Raw genomic sequence first — 12384 nt, 5'->3', positions numbered from 1 at the left:
TGAGACCACATTTGAACTCGGATCCTCCTGAATTCAAGGTTGGTGTTCTATCCACTGTGCCACCTAGCTGCCCCCTCCAATTAACTTTCAAAAATAGATTAAAAAGAACAAAAAGTTTAATGGGGAATGCATATAAGTAGCAGAACAGTGTAATCATAAATGTGAATTATATGGTACAAAGCATTTTCCATGGAGTCTCTTCTGGTTCGTGTTGGAAGGCATTCTTATGAAACTGAGAAAAGAGCGAATGCAAGAGAACATCCCAGAGGTGATATTTCTACTATGTACTTTCCTGGAGTCAAATCACATGTGATACCATTCTGGGCACAACATCTTTAGAAGAACATGTCTGGAGTTTCCAGAAGAAGGTAACAAAGGTAACAAATGCTATATGATATTTAGACTAGAAGAGTAAAGGCTTTGAGATATACTTCCTTCAAGATCCCATGGAAGAGAATTTGAGGCTTGGTTCCATTGGATTTCAGGGTAAGATTAAGCAGAATAGATAGAACATGCAAAAAAAGTAGCTGTTAGTTTTTCTTTTACAAATTAAATCAGAATTATCCAGACCAAAACCAGTGGGAGAAACAAACTTAACACAAAAGTTTTATAGGTACAGGAGACAAGTCTATTAGGTCAACAATTCCTTGGGAGCAAGACCATTGCCATTTTTCATCTTTGTATTCCCAGTTCGTTGCAAGTGCCCTCACTCATAACAGAAGTTAATGTTTACTTAACTGAATACATTTGAAGATAAGGGTTTTAAGATGCTAAAAATTATCTGAGTCATTTCCCATAAACATCAAGGAGAATAGGATCTATATTATATCTTATATTCAAGGATAAAGCCAATAGGATCACAGAATTAAAGCTAAAAAGGAACTTCAAAGGTAATCTGTTTCAATCCCTTTACAGATGAGGAAAGTGCAATAATTAGAATAATCAGAACTAAATTGCAGAGAGGAGTTTGAAGCCATATCTTTTGACTCAGAATCCAAGAGTTATTCTACTGTGCTCTTGTTTAAAAAGAATTTTTCCTCTAAGATTAATGAAAATTATAAGGAAGATGGAGGAACAGTATCAACGACAGCACAGCTCTTAGCAACCTTCACCTCCTCTTCCTCACTTCTTCTAACAGAGTCATGATTCATCAGCTATAGATCTAAGCATGAAAATATGAGGAACATGTCCTTCATAAGGTGATTAGTTCATCCCCTTTGCTCTTAACCCATTTGTCTAGATCTCCACTTCTGATCTACCTTGACTCTCACTTCCAACCCCTCTTCACACAATCAAGACAAAACATCAGGGACAACTAGATGAGGCAGTGGATAGAGCACTGGCCCTGAAGTCAGGAGGACCGGAGTTCAAATTTGATCTCAATCACATAGCATTTCCTAGCTGAGTGATCCTGGGCAGGTCACTTAACTCCCAATTACCACCCCTCCCTTCCCCCCACAAAACTAAAACCAGAAAATTGGGGGGGGGGGGTGAGGGGGAAGGGAAGTAACCACATAAAAGTTAAATATCCTGATTTACTTTCCAAAATGCTGATGAACAATTTTAAGCCTTAACCCTTGATATCCCACAGTCCCTCTAAAAGTGTACTAAAATATCACATACATTTTTCAAGCTGCTTATTAAGCTTTCATTCTCCAAAAATATGACCGATTATCATTAACCATCATTGGCTTACCAGTTTTGAATGTTCTACCTACATCAAAATGGAAAAAATATAAGCAATGAAATTTGCCATTTCAATTGATGCAAAGCATTTTGTTCCATTTATAATGGAACCAAAATCTGTGCAACAGACCCAAAACTGCATTGTGTAGGTGGAATATACTGAGAGAGGCAGAAATAGACTGGAAAATAAAATGTTCTAGAAGAGATGAGTTGTTAAAGTGGCTCTACATTTATCTAGTTACAAAAATATGCAAGCTTTTAGTATATCTGAATCACATTCCCTTTAGAATCACTGTCTTCATCACATCATACTAGACCATTTTATATTCCTTTTCCATTAACTAGCTTTCTAACAACTATTTGAGTAACTACTAATAACTGACAGTAAACATTTGATAACATTAACTAAGATGATATGCAAATGACATTTAGTTGCTCCTTCTTTTCATTTTACATTTGAATATCATTAAATAACAAGCTAATGTATATACCCAGGCCCATATTTAAACATGAACAGCTAGGTGGTGCAGTGGACAGAGCATAAGGCTTGGAAATCAGGAAGACTCAATAGCCCCAAACACTTACTAGCTGTTTGACCCTATGCAAGTCACTTAATCCTGTTTGCCTCAAGTTTCCTCATCTGTAAAATGAGCTGGAGAAGGCAATGGCAAACTATTGTAGTATCTTTGCCAAAAAATCCCCAAATGGAGTCATGAAGACTTGGACAACTGAGGAACAAGATTTAAATATGCTACACAAACAAATAGGATGCATCTCTCCTTATTTTCCACAAAAGAGAGCAGGTGGTAACACCAACAAGAAATGTTCATACTTGCAATCTTTAAAAAAAAACAATGATTACACAGTCTGTGGGATCCACAGACACATTCTGGCCTCTATTTTCATTCATCTTTACTTTTACTGTAGAATTCCCAACTTAAATCCTGCCCCCATGCCCTTGGTTGACTTTTAGAGTGTCATCATTTGACATAACATGTTTACTTTATGATTTTCTTATCACAAATACTCCATTTAACTGGAATACACCAATCTGTCTTCCTTTAAGGATATAAACAAAGACCTTTTGTTTAAGGTAGTATCATATTTCTTAGCTTTTGTTTATGAAGCACATCAAGGATAGCAAATAAAAAATATCTTTTTTGAGAGCAAAGAATCCATTACCTTTCACGTGTTACGTTTTGTAATGTTAGTTTCAAAAAATAAATTAAAACAGAAAACAAGAAAAGGATAAAACTCCCAAAAGCTTACAAAAAAGTTAGGATTATTTAAGAAACTAGAAACAGGACCTTTTAAAATGTACAAAGAATTTTCTAATAAAATACTTTTAAAATATTCTGAAATTGGAATATCATTGTTCTGTAAGAAATGACCAACAGGATGATTTCAGAATATAGTTGTATACTTCAACAACAATACTATATGATGATCAATTCTGATGGACATGGCCCTCTTCAACAATGAGATGAACCAAATCAGTTCCAATAGAGCAGTAATGAGCTGAACCAGCTACATCCAGCTAAAGAAGTCATCTCTGGGAGATGACTATGAACCACTACATAGAATTCCCAATCCCTCTATTTTTGTCTACCTACATTTCTGATTTCCTTCACAGGCTAATTGTACACTATTCGAAAGTCCAATTCTTTTTGTACAGCAAAACAACTGTTTAGACATGTATATATATTCTATTTAATTTATACTTTAACATATTTAACATATATTGGTCAACCTGCCATCTGGGGAGGGAAGGAAGGAAGGAAAAAAATTAGAACAAAAGATTTGGCAATTGTCAATGTTGTAAAATTACCCATGCATATCTGGTAAATAAAAACCATTAAAATATATACATTCTGAATTGATCAAAGATCATGGAGTAGGAATAGCTATGCTATAGAACATGGAGGAGTTTCAAATATAAATGATTATCTATTCTAGTTTCCAAATCTATTTAGAAAGCTTTAATTAAAGAAAAAAAAGTCCATAGATAAAAATACACATTTTAAAAAATTTGAACCTTCGTATTTTAAAGCAATATAAACCAGGATCACTACCATTACAGTTTGCAATTCAAAGAGGAAGCTCCAGGAGCATGCATATAAAGCAAGAAAAGGCTTATTGCAGAGATATTTGTATAAAAAAATCTTCAATTACCCAAATTAAGAAAGGCAAGAATAACAATTCATAAGTCCTAAAATAATCCAATTATGTCATTTTAACTAATATAGTTAACTTCAATTGTTTCTACCACCTAATGCAAAGTCAGTAAAATTTCTTTTTTCAACATCAACTATACGTTTTCACTTTTTCTGAAAATTCAGCTAAATTACCTCGTAATAAATGTCAGTCCCTATCAAAACAAAAACTCTTCCCCTCTCAGTGTTTAGGGCTCCCTACCTTATTTCTCAAGTACCTACAATTTAATCATCAGCAACTATTAAGTTTACTTGCCACATCTCCTAAGTATAAATAACATAGGCTCCTAGGGTACAGGGGCTAATTTAGTACTTGTATTATATTGCAGATAAGCATTTAATAAATGTTAAATGGCAATGACCTCTACACGGAAACAGAGCATTTAGAAGCAAATTGGATAGCCAGGACCTCAACCATTTCTCTTAACAATTCTTCACATGGTGTAAACTTTGCATTTTTGTTTTTCTTCCCAGGTTATTTTTACCTTCTGAATCCAATTCTTCCTGTGAAACAAGAAATTCGGTTCTGCACACATATAGTATCTAGGATATACTATAACACATTTAATATGTATGGGAATGCCTGCCATCTAGGGGAGGGGTGGAGGGAAGGAGGAGAAAATTCGGAACAGAAGGGAGTGCAAGGGATAATGTTGTAAAAAATTACCTATGCATATGTACTGTCAAAAAATGTTATAATTATAAAATTAATAAAAAATAAAGTATATTATATTTATTAAAAAAGAATAAAAACAATTCTTCACATTCAGGCATTGTGAAGTTCAGTTCCCAGATAAGAATTTGTACTTCCGATTTTCCGCCTAGCAACTCCACGAAGTCTAACGATTTTTGTAGCAATGACAAGACTAGTCAAGAAAGTAGCAACCAATGCAATACGCTGTTCAATATAACCTTGGCTTTAAAGGAAATTTAAATTTTCTGCATGCAAAAGTTAACGGTGACGTCTGCTTTCCAGAGCCACCTTGGGGAGAAATTAATTTCCAGCCAACAGTTTTGATTCAAATCCGGTGCAATTCAATTCAAGGCTCACAAGGGATCGCATTTCCCTTTATTAAAGGGATCCTAATCTCACCTGGGGCCTGCAAAGACATCACAATCTATCTCCTGGAACCCCGTGATGTCATACACACACATACTTAATGCTATAACGCCGTCGGAAGTCAAAAACCCTAAGAAACCTGGGCTCAGGTAACCGAGAGAGGAGAAAGGGGGAGACCGTAACCACTGGCTCTGGGGAAGGTTAAGGAAGGGACGGGGGAAAGATGGCAAGGACAATCGCCAGCTCACCTCTTCTCCCCAGATCCGGCACGCTAAATTGGGAGGCCGGGTCCCTGACTTCGGTGTGCTCCTGGCTAGACACCTGAAGACCTTCCCCCACAAAGATGGGCCCCACTTACTCTCTACAAACACGTCCGAACCCTGCGGGGCAGCCCCCGTTCTTCGGCCTAACACAGGTCTCTGACTCCCTCATCTCCCCCCACCCTCAGTGGCGGAGCCCAATTCCACCCCTCCCCCACACGTCCATGGTCACGGCCGCGGGGGTCGCAGGCACTTCCCCAGAAGCGGCCGCGCGCGCGGCCCGGGGAGAAGAGAGGTCACAAGCAAGGGGGGCTCCCCGCCCGGGGGAAGGAGAAAGGGCGGGTGGCCGGTCACTTCCTCCTCTTCCCCGCCCAGCCCCGAGGAAGGTGGAGGCGGGAAGAGCGCTCCCGGAAAGGGTTCCTCGGACCCGCGCCCATTCCCTGTAACCGCGACCCCCCAGGACTCAGTGACCTTCCTCCTTTACCTAGAGGTGGCAAAGCCCGGGTAGTAGCTGGCGGTGGCAGCGGCGACAGCGGTGGCAGCGGCGTCCGAAGGCCTCTCCCTCTCCCCCTCCCCCCCATCCGGACGCCACTGGGAGCGAGCGCTCAGCACAGCTCGGAAAAGCCCGACGCTCGCCCCCGAAACCCAGTTGTTTGGCTAAAATCCCGTGGCGTCATGCGCCGGGCCAATAGCCTGGAAGGATGGGGGCGTGGCTTAGGAGCGGGGGTGGGGGAGCCACAGCGCCCCCTGCCGGGGTTCCCTTTCAGGTGTTGTGATCTTCCGGGACACTAGGAACCTGAGAGGGGAAAACGTGAAAAAGTTTGGTTTCTTGTTTTAACTCGGGCTACGCCGTTCCCCAGGGATAGGGCTTCTCTCCCCAGAGGTAGAAGAAAGCAGATGCAAAACTTGCGCAGAAGAGAATTCTATCAGACGTTCCGCTCTCAGCTTGAATCTGGGACTGCCTGGTGGAGGAGGAGGAGAGAAAGGGAGAGGAAGAAATATTTTTTGTGGCCCTTTCCCGCGCCATCCAAACATGACCACGGGATTCTCTTCGGCAGCGGTGGCGGCTCTCTGAGCCTCCCGTTCTCTCACCAAAAAAGAAAAAAAATTACTAGTCAGTCAATAAAGCATGTGCAAGCTCCTGCGTGCTATGCAAAACCGTTTCTGCACCCGTCTGTGCAGTCGTGCTGGGCCCGGTGTCTGGGGAACCTCGATTCAAATCCCGCCAGACCCCGGGTGCGGGATTCCAAGCAACGCTACTTAACTTCCCTGTGCCTCATTTTTCTCATCTGCAAAATGGGGATAACAGCAGTATCTCTCCAAACTCCCCCAACTTGATGATGAAGGCCCCCCCAACTTGAATCCTCCACTCCTTCCGCTCCCTTTTTCCAGTCTCTACTGTGGCCAAATCTTATCAGCTCTTATCTCTAAAACACCTTTTATTTCCATTATCTCTAAAACATCTTTAACTTTTTTTGTCTTCTTTCCATTCACTGAGACCTCAGGTTTTAGGCACTCTCTTGATTGGTCACTAGGTTTCCAGTCCCTCTCTTCAATCCATCCATCTCGAAGCGACCTCGGTTGCTAAGTCTGACTGAGTCACCTAGTAAAGAATTTCCACCTTGTTTCAGTCTCTTTTTGTCTCTAGGACACTCATTTTAGCATTTTAAGCCCTTCTCAGTCTGGATCCAGTGAATGTTCCCAGACTTATTTCAAGCTACTTCCATTCACATACAACACCTTTTAGCCACATTGACCTGCTTGCAGATCCCTAAATTCACCATTCCATCTCCTACTTTTATACCAGGTATCCAGCATCCCTATAGTCTACTCCTTCATCACCTTCAAGACTTGAGATTCTATGAGAAATATTTCCTGATCCCATTAATAATTAATATTGTCTCCCAGTTTTTTTCACTTTTTAAAAAATTTGCTATAAAACAAGCATTTCCATAACCCAGTACAATAAAAAGATGATTGTTCATGAAACTGCAAATCTGCCATGAACAACTTGCTATTCCTTTCAAATATACAATTATGTATACTTTTCCTCTTCCCTCCTATGACTACCCTTAGACATAAGTATATACATGTAAAATTATTCTCTTCATATTTCTGAGTTATTTCTCTGGAAACAGATAGTTTTGATGTAATATGATTTTGTGGGCCCCTGATTTTTAGGGAGGCTTCTGTTTTGGCAATAAGTCAGTGATTCCAGATTTTCTGCCTTGGGAAACTCCCATGCCCAGTCTGATTCTGACCACTCCTCAGTTTATTTTATAGGATAGTCAGATAGTCCCACAGCTCAAACCCCTGAGACAATAGTGAATAAGACCACTCCTCAGTTCATTGCTGACTGGTAATCTTTGTCAGCAATAATCTGGTCCACCCAGAACCAGTCCTTTTGGAGACCATTCTTTCCTACCTCTGAGCCATAGAATTAGTATGTCTGTGATTGAAAGCTGTATAAATGTGTCTCCTCGCTTCTGTTTCACTGCTGAATTGCCTTGGAATTCAAGCCCGATTTTGTAATGGCATTACTCTTACAAAAAAAGCTTTGACCCTTGACTAGGAGATGAGTTCAAACCTGCAAATTCTTTTTAGATACCTCATGACACTGGTCTGGGACTCCAAACTTTTGGAGCCCCCCTTCTCAACCTCAACAGTTTCTTCATATGTCTTTTATAGTTAATTTGAGTATTTATTTTGAAATTTTTTATGCAAATATATTGTCTTTTCATCATAGTTTTGTGTCATCAGTACCTAGCACAATCCCTTGCTTATAATATGCATCTGATAGAATGTTTGTGGAATTCAATTAAAAGACCAAGCTAAGGGGATTGTTTTACCCCCTTTGGGTTTTAGAGAACCACTGAAGGATTTGAGCAGGAATCGGGAAAGACTTACCATGGAATGTGGCACTGGGCTGGACCCTGAAGGAAGTTGAAGGTCAAGAAGATTATTCAGGCAACTTTGTGATTGAAAAGATGAAGGCTGAAGTCAGGAAGACATTTAGGAATCTCCTAGGCTTAAAAGTAGAATTAAGCAGCACAACTCATAAAGCTAAGGTAAACTCATCCACCCACCCCAGAACCACAGATATCCTCTCTTACTTCCTTGTTTTTTGAGGTTCCTGCTTGTTCCTTTTGCAATCACTGATGTCTTGTGGTGAGGTATCTTCTGGCTACGCTGAGTTGCCTTTTTCCCATGATCTGGGTCTTATACCTCTGTTTATTCTCTCTGCCATCTAAGATGTTTCTTTAGCTGCTCTTGAGGATCTGTTTGTGCTTATTTCTGTTCCCTGAACTGAATCTCTAGCTGTTGAAATCCAGGCTTTTTAGCTAGTGTAACTCCAAACTTTTAGTTCTTTAGCTCTTGCAGATCACACCCAGCAAGCTAGAAAAACTCTTTAAGTCTGTCATTTGAATAGAACTATACCCTTTGCCTGATCTCCTTCAGTCAAAAATTTTGAGTTATATTGGAAAATTCCTTTTAACTCCCTTCAGTCCCCAGATTGCTAGACTGTGTCTTTCCAAACCTGGGAGTTTCATTTAGCAAAACTGTAAAGGATCTGGGTGGAGCTATGGAGATAAAATTCATTTTGTAAGAAACAAAATATCTTACCAAGAATTCCACTGACTCATTGATGAATGCTGGAAAGATTTTATTTTACATTCTTGAGGGTTGCCTAGGTTAGTAGACACGTTTTTGGAAACCACAAAAGCAGTGTTTTATTTCATATCCTGAAGCCGAAGTCCCTCCCCTGATTCCCCATTAATTGGATATTAAAGAAGTTACAGAATATGAATCTTCATCTCTCGGTACATAGCCAGTTCTTACCCCCAAGGAGCTTACATTCTTGTGGGGGGAAATAATCTGAGAAAAAAAAGGCATAGTCCAGGATGTTCCTTTTCAAATTTTAAAATCTTCATCCCCTGATTACATTCTTTGATTTCCTTGTGGGTCCCAGTCTCCCATTTCTTAGATTTCAGTTTTCTAATTTAAGTTTCATTTCTCAAATTCAAATTGTCATAACTGTGGAAACTAAATCTAATATGTAATATACAAAAGAAAAGAAAAAAGAGATGGTATCTGACCCAAGGGCATGGTGTTCAGGGGAATTTAAAACAAGTAAAACAGTTGATGGAAAATGGAAAGCATGGTGATTAAATTACCAATTTTATTTAATTTTACCAAGTTTGTTCTGAGTGAGGCATGATGTTCCCTGGAGTGAAAACCAGGAAGAGATAACTGATGATGGAAACAAAGAGTTAGATGGTGTGGAACAAGGGTTAAATGAGTACTTATTTCAAAAGATACTCTAAAATTTGCTTTCATTAAAGGTCCCTGATGTCACCTTGCTTTTTGAATATTCATATACCTCATAAAGTTGGAGTAAATAATGCATGATACATGCCTTTCACAGTAGAGAAATGGTTCACTTTTGCCAGAATTACTGAATCTAGGGCCAAGGCAGCTTGGTTCCAAGTGATTTTTCTAGCCCTCTAGAAAATACCTTTTTTTCTTTATGATTGGTAAAAGTTTCCTTTGACTTGTTAATAATGTTCAAAAAGACTTTTACACCACAACACAGTGGACCACTGGCACCACCTTGTCATTTTATTTATTAATTTATTTTACTGAGGCAATTGGGGTTAAGTGACTTACCCAGAGTCACACAGCTAGGAAGTATTAAGTGCCTGTTGTCATATTTGAACTCAAGCTCTCCTGACTTCAGGGCTTGTGCTCTATTCACTGTGCCACTAACTGCCCCTTACCTTGTCATTTAAAAAAAATTTATTGATGCATTTGAGATTATATTTTTTGTTGTTGTTCAGTTGTGTCTGATTCTTTATGACCCTATTGAAAACCAGTTTTCTTGGCAAAGATACTGAAGTAGTTTGCTATTTCTTTCTCCAACTCATTTTACAAATAAGGAAACTGAGCCAAATAGTTAAGTGATTTTCCTAGGATTACATAGCTGGTAAATGGAATTTCAACTTATGTCTTCCTAACTCCAAACCTACATGTCCCTTTTTATACCTTAAATATTCCCCAAAATTATCCCAATCTGCCCCATAGAATTCTGCCTTGTCACAGAGAAATATAACTAAGATTAATCAACACAACTACATTTTAACAGCATATAAAATTGATATATTCATCTCATTATTTTGATGGATCATAAAAAAGAATATTGCTAGATTATTTGGAGGAAGATTGCAGAGCTGAAAACAAAACTTCTGTAGACATAATTACAAGGCACATTTTTCTTGAAATCTTATGAGCCTCTCCATACAGCTTAGTTGGTTCTCATACAACTAACATACTATCACTTCGATATATTATGCTTTAATCTTTTCCAGTTTATTAGGATACACCATAGTGAAGAGGTAAAATAGGCACCATAAGTCGTTTGGGGAGAACAATAGATTTGGGAGAGCATAATTGTAAAATAATTATATAAAAGTTTTCTATATGGAGTAATCATGACAAAACATCCATCATAGATTACTAAGGTTTTGTTATTTTATTATATAAATAGCACCCAGGAGTTAGCAAAGAAAGAGGTTTTAACAATTAACAAGGGCAAAGACAAGTTTCCTAGTGGAACTCACAATTAATCAGGAGGAAGAACCCATTAAATGGAAGACACCAAGAACTAGAGTTTGCCATTGACTGGTAGCTAATTCCATAGACAAATTTAACAGACTAACTCCAAAAGGCAATTAGCAGGGGAAGGGGATTATACCATCAGTTGGTGGGTCAACCTAAAAGGAATTTAGCACCCTAAAATAATTAGCTATAAAAAGTGAGAAGACATCATGAGGTGGGAGTACCTCATGGTGGGCTCGCTCACAATTAAAGAGAAGGTAGAAGTCTTTAAAGGGAAGACACAAGGAAGTAAGAGAAAGTACCTCTCGGAGCTTAGTACTGAAAAGTAGTTAGCAAAGATCTACATACCATGAGCTGTTCTTTTGTATGGGAAAACATAATCTGGGGTTTAACATATCTTCTCGTTCTGATAAATAAAAGTGGGGTTCCTAGAGTCCCTCATCTAAAGTGGGACTGAAATGGAAAGTCCACTAGAACAAAAGACCTACTTAAGAACAAAAGGCTCACTTAAGGCTGAGTGGAATCCTTCAGTGCCTTTCTTTCTAGCTTTTGGAGAGTATTATGATCTTATCAGTGCTTCAGGCTTTCTCTGCCAATGCCCAGGATTTCATCTATAGCACAGTACCTAGCATATGGTAGGTGCTTGACAGATGTTTATTAATATTTTACAATCCCTGGGCACAGCCTTGAAGAAAATAAACGTAATTTCCATGCCTTAGTAGAAGATCAGAGCAAGATTTTAGTGGAGAAATGAACCATCAATTCCAATCAATCACAAACTTTCATCAATTATTTATGAAGGGCCAAGCTTAAACTTTTATTAGACTGCCATTGATTTTTAAAAGAGAGGCCACATTTAAGTGTTTGTCCTTGCTCAGCAAAACATTTTCCCTCATGTTTCAGCTATGGAAGACATCTCAATCTCTGTTTGAAATCTCCGACATTGTGATGCACCCCTTCCTCTTTTGACTAATATATAAAAATACCCAAAATACTGAGACAATTGACAAATATTCAGAGATTCCCTCCAAACTGGCCAGTTGTTTAATAAAAACTTTGAGTCATCTGACCTATGAAGTAATAGTCTATTTCATAATTCCTAGTATGTGTAAGGCCCCGGAGACACAAAGATTTAAAAAGGAAAAAAAAAAATTAGTCATTGTCCTAAAGAAAGTTATAATTCTATACATTCCTTTGAGGAAGGGTTGGTCAATGTACATTTAGACAAATAACTGTGATATAAGTAATTTCAGGGAGAAAATTTAACAAGCTAGCTAATACAGAAGCTAGAGCACTAGAATTTGAGCCAGAAAGATCTCAGTTCAAATTTTACTCCAGCAGCAAAATTGTGCATTTATCAACTATGAAAGATTTGATTCTTTTTAGCAGTTCAATGGTCCAAGGCAATCTCAATAAACTTTGGGTGGAAAATGCCATTTGCATCCAGAAAGAGAAATGTGGAGACTGTATGTAAATCAACATATGCTAGGTTCACTTCCCCCCCCCCCCCTTCTGGTATTTTTTTCTGCCTCATGGTTTTTCCCTTTTG

General features: G+C 38.8%; 1 protein-coding gene across 9 annotated transcripts in view; it reads right to left on the bottom strand.

The window, feature by feature from the left end:
• The window catches only part of FBXO34 (F-box protein 34), a 53049-nt gene extending 44335 nt beyond the window's left edge, over window positions 1-8714 (bottom strand). For 2 of the 9 annotated variants that reach the window (XR_012486484.1, XM_074290190.1), the window contains exon 1: window positions 5704-5892. The gene's annotated coding sequence lies outside the window, so the exon portion shown is untranslated. Of the gene's footprint in view, window positions 1-5207; window positions 5390-5703; window positions 5893-8126 lie in introns of those variants that run through there. The other 7 variants (XM_074290191.1, XM_074290196.1, XM_074290193.1 and 4 more) reach the window with 6 other exon arrangements.
• Window positions 8715-12384: the final 3670 nt, after the last annotated feature.

The sequence above is a fragment of the Sminthopsis crassicaudata genome, chromosome 2, assembly GCF_048593235.1.
Source record: "Sminthopsis crassicaudata isolate SCR6 chromosome 2, ASM4859323v1, whole genome shotgun sequence".
Lineage (NCBI taxonomy): Eukaryota > Metazoa > Chordata > Mammalia > Dasyuromorphia > Dasyuridae > Sminthopsis > Sminthopsis crassicaudata.
The sequence above is the reverse complement of the archived record's forward strand: the minus strand, read 5'-3'. Positions and strand labels throughout refer to the sequence as shown.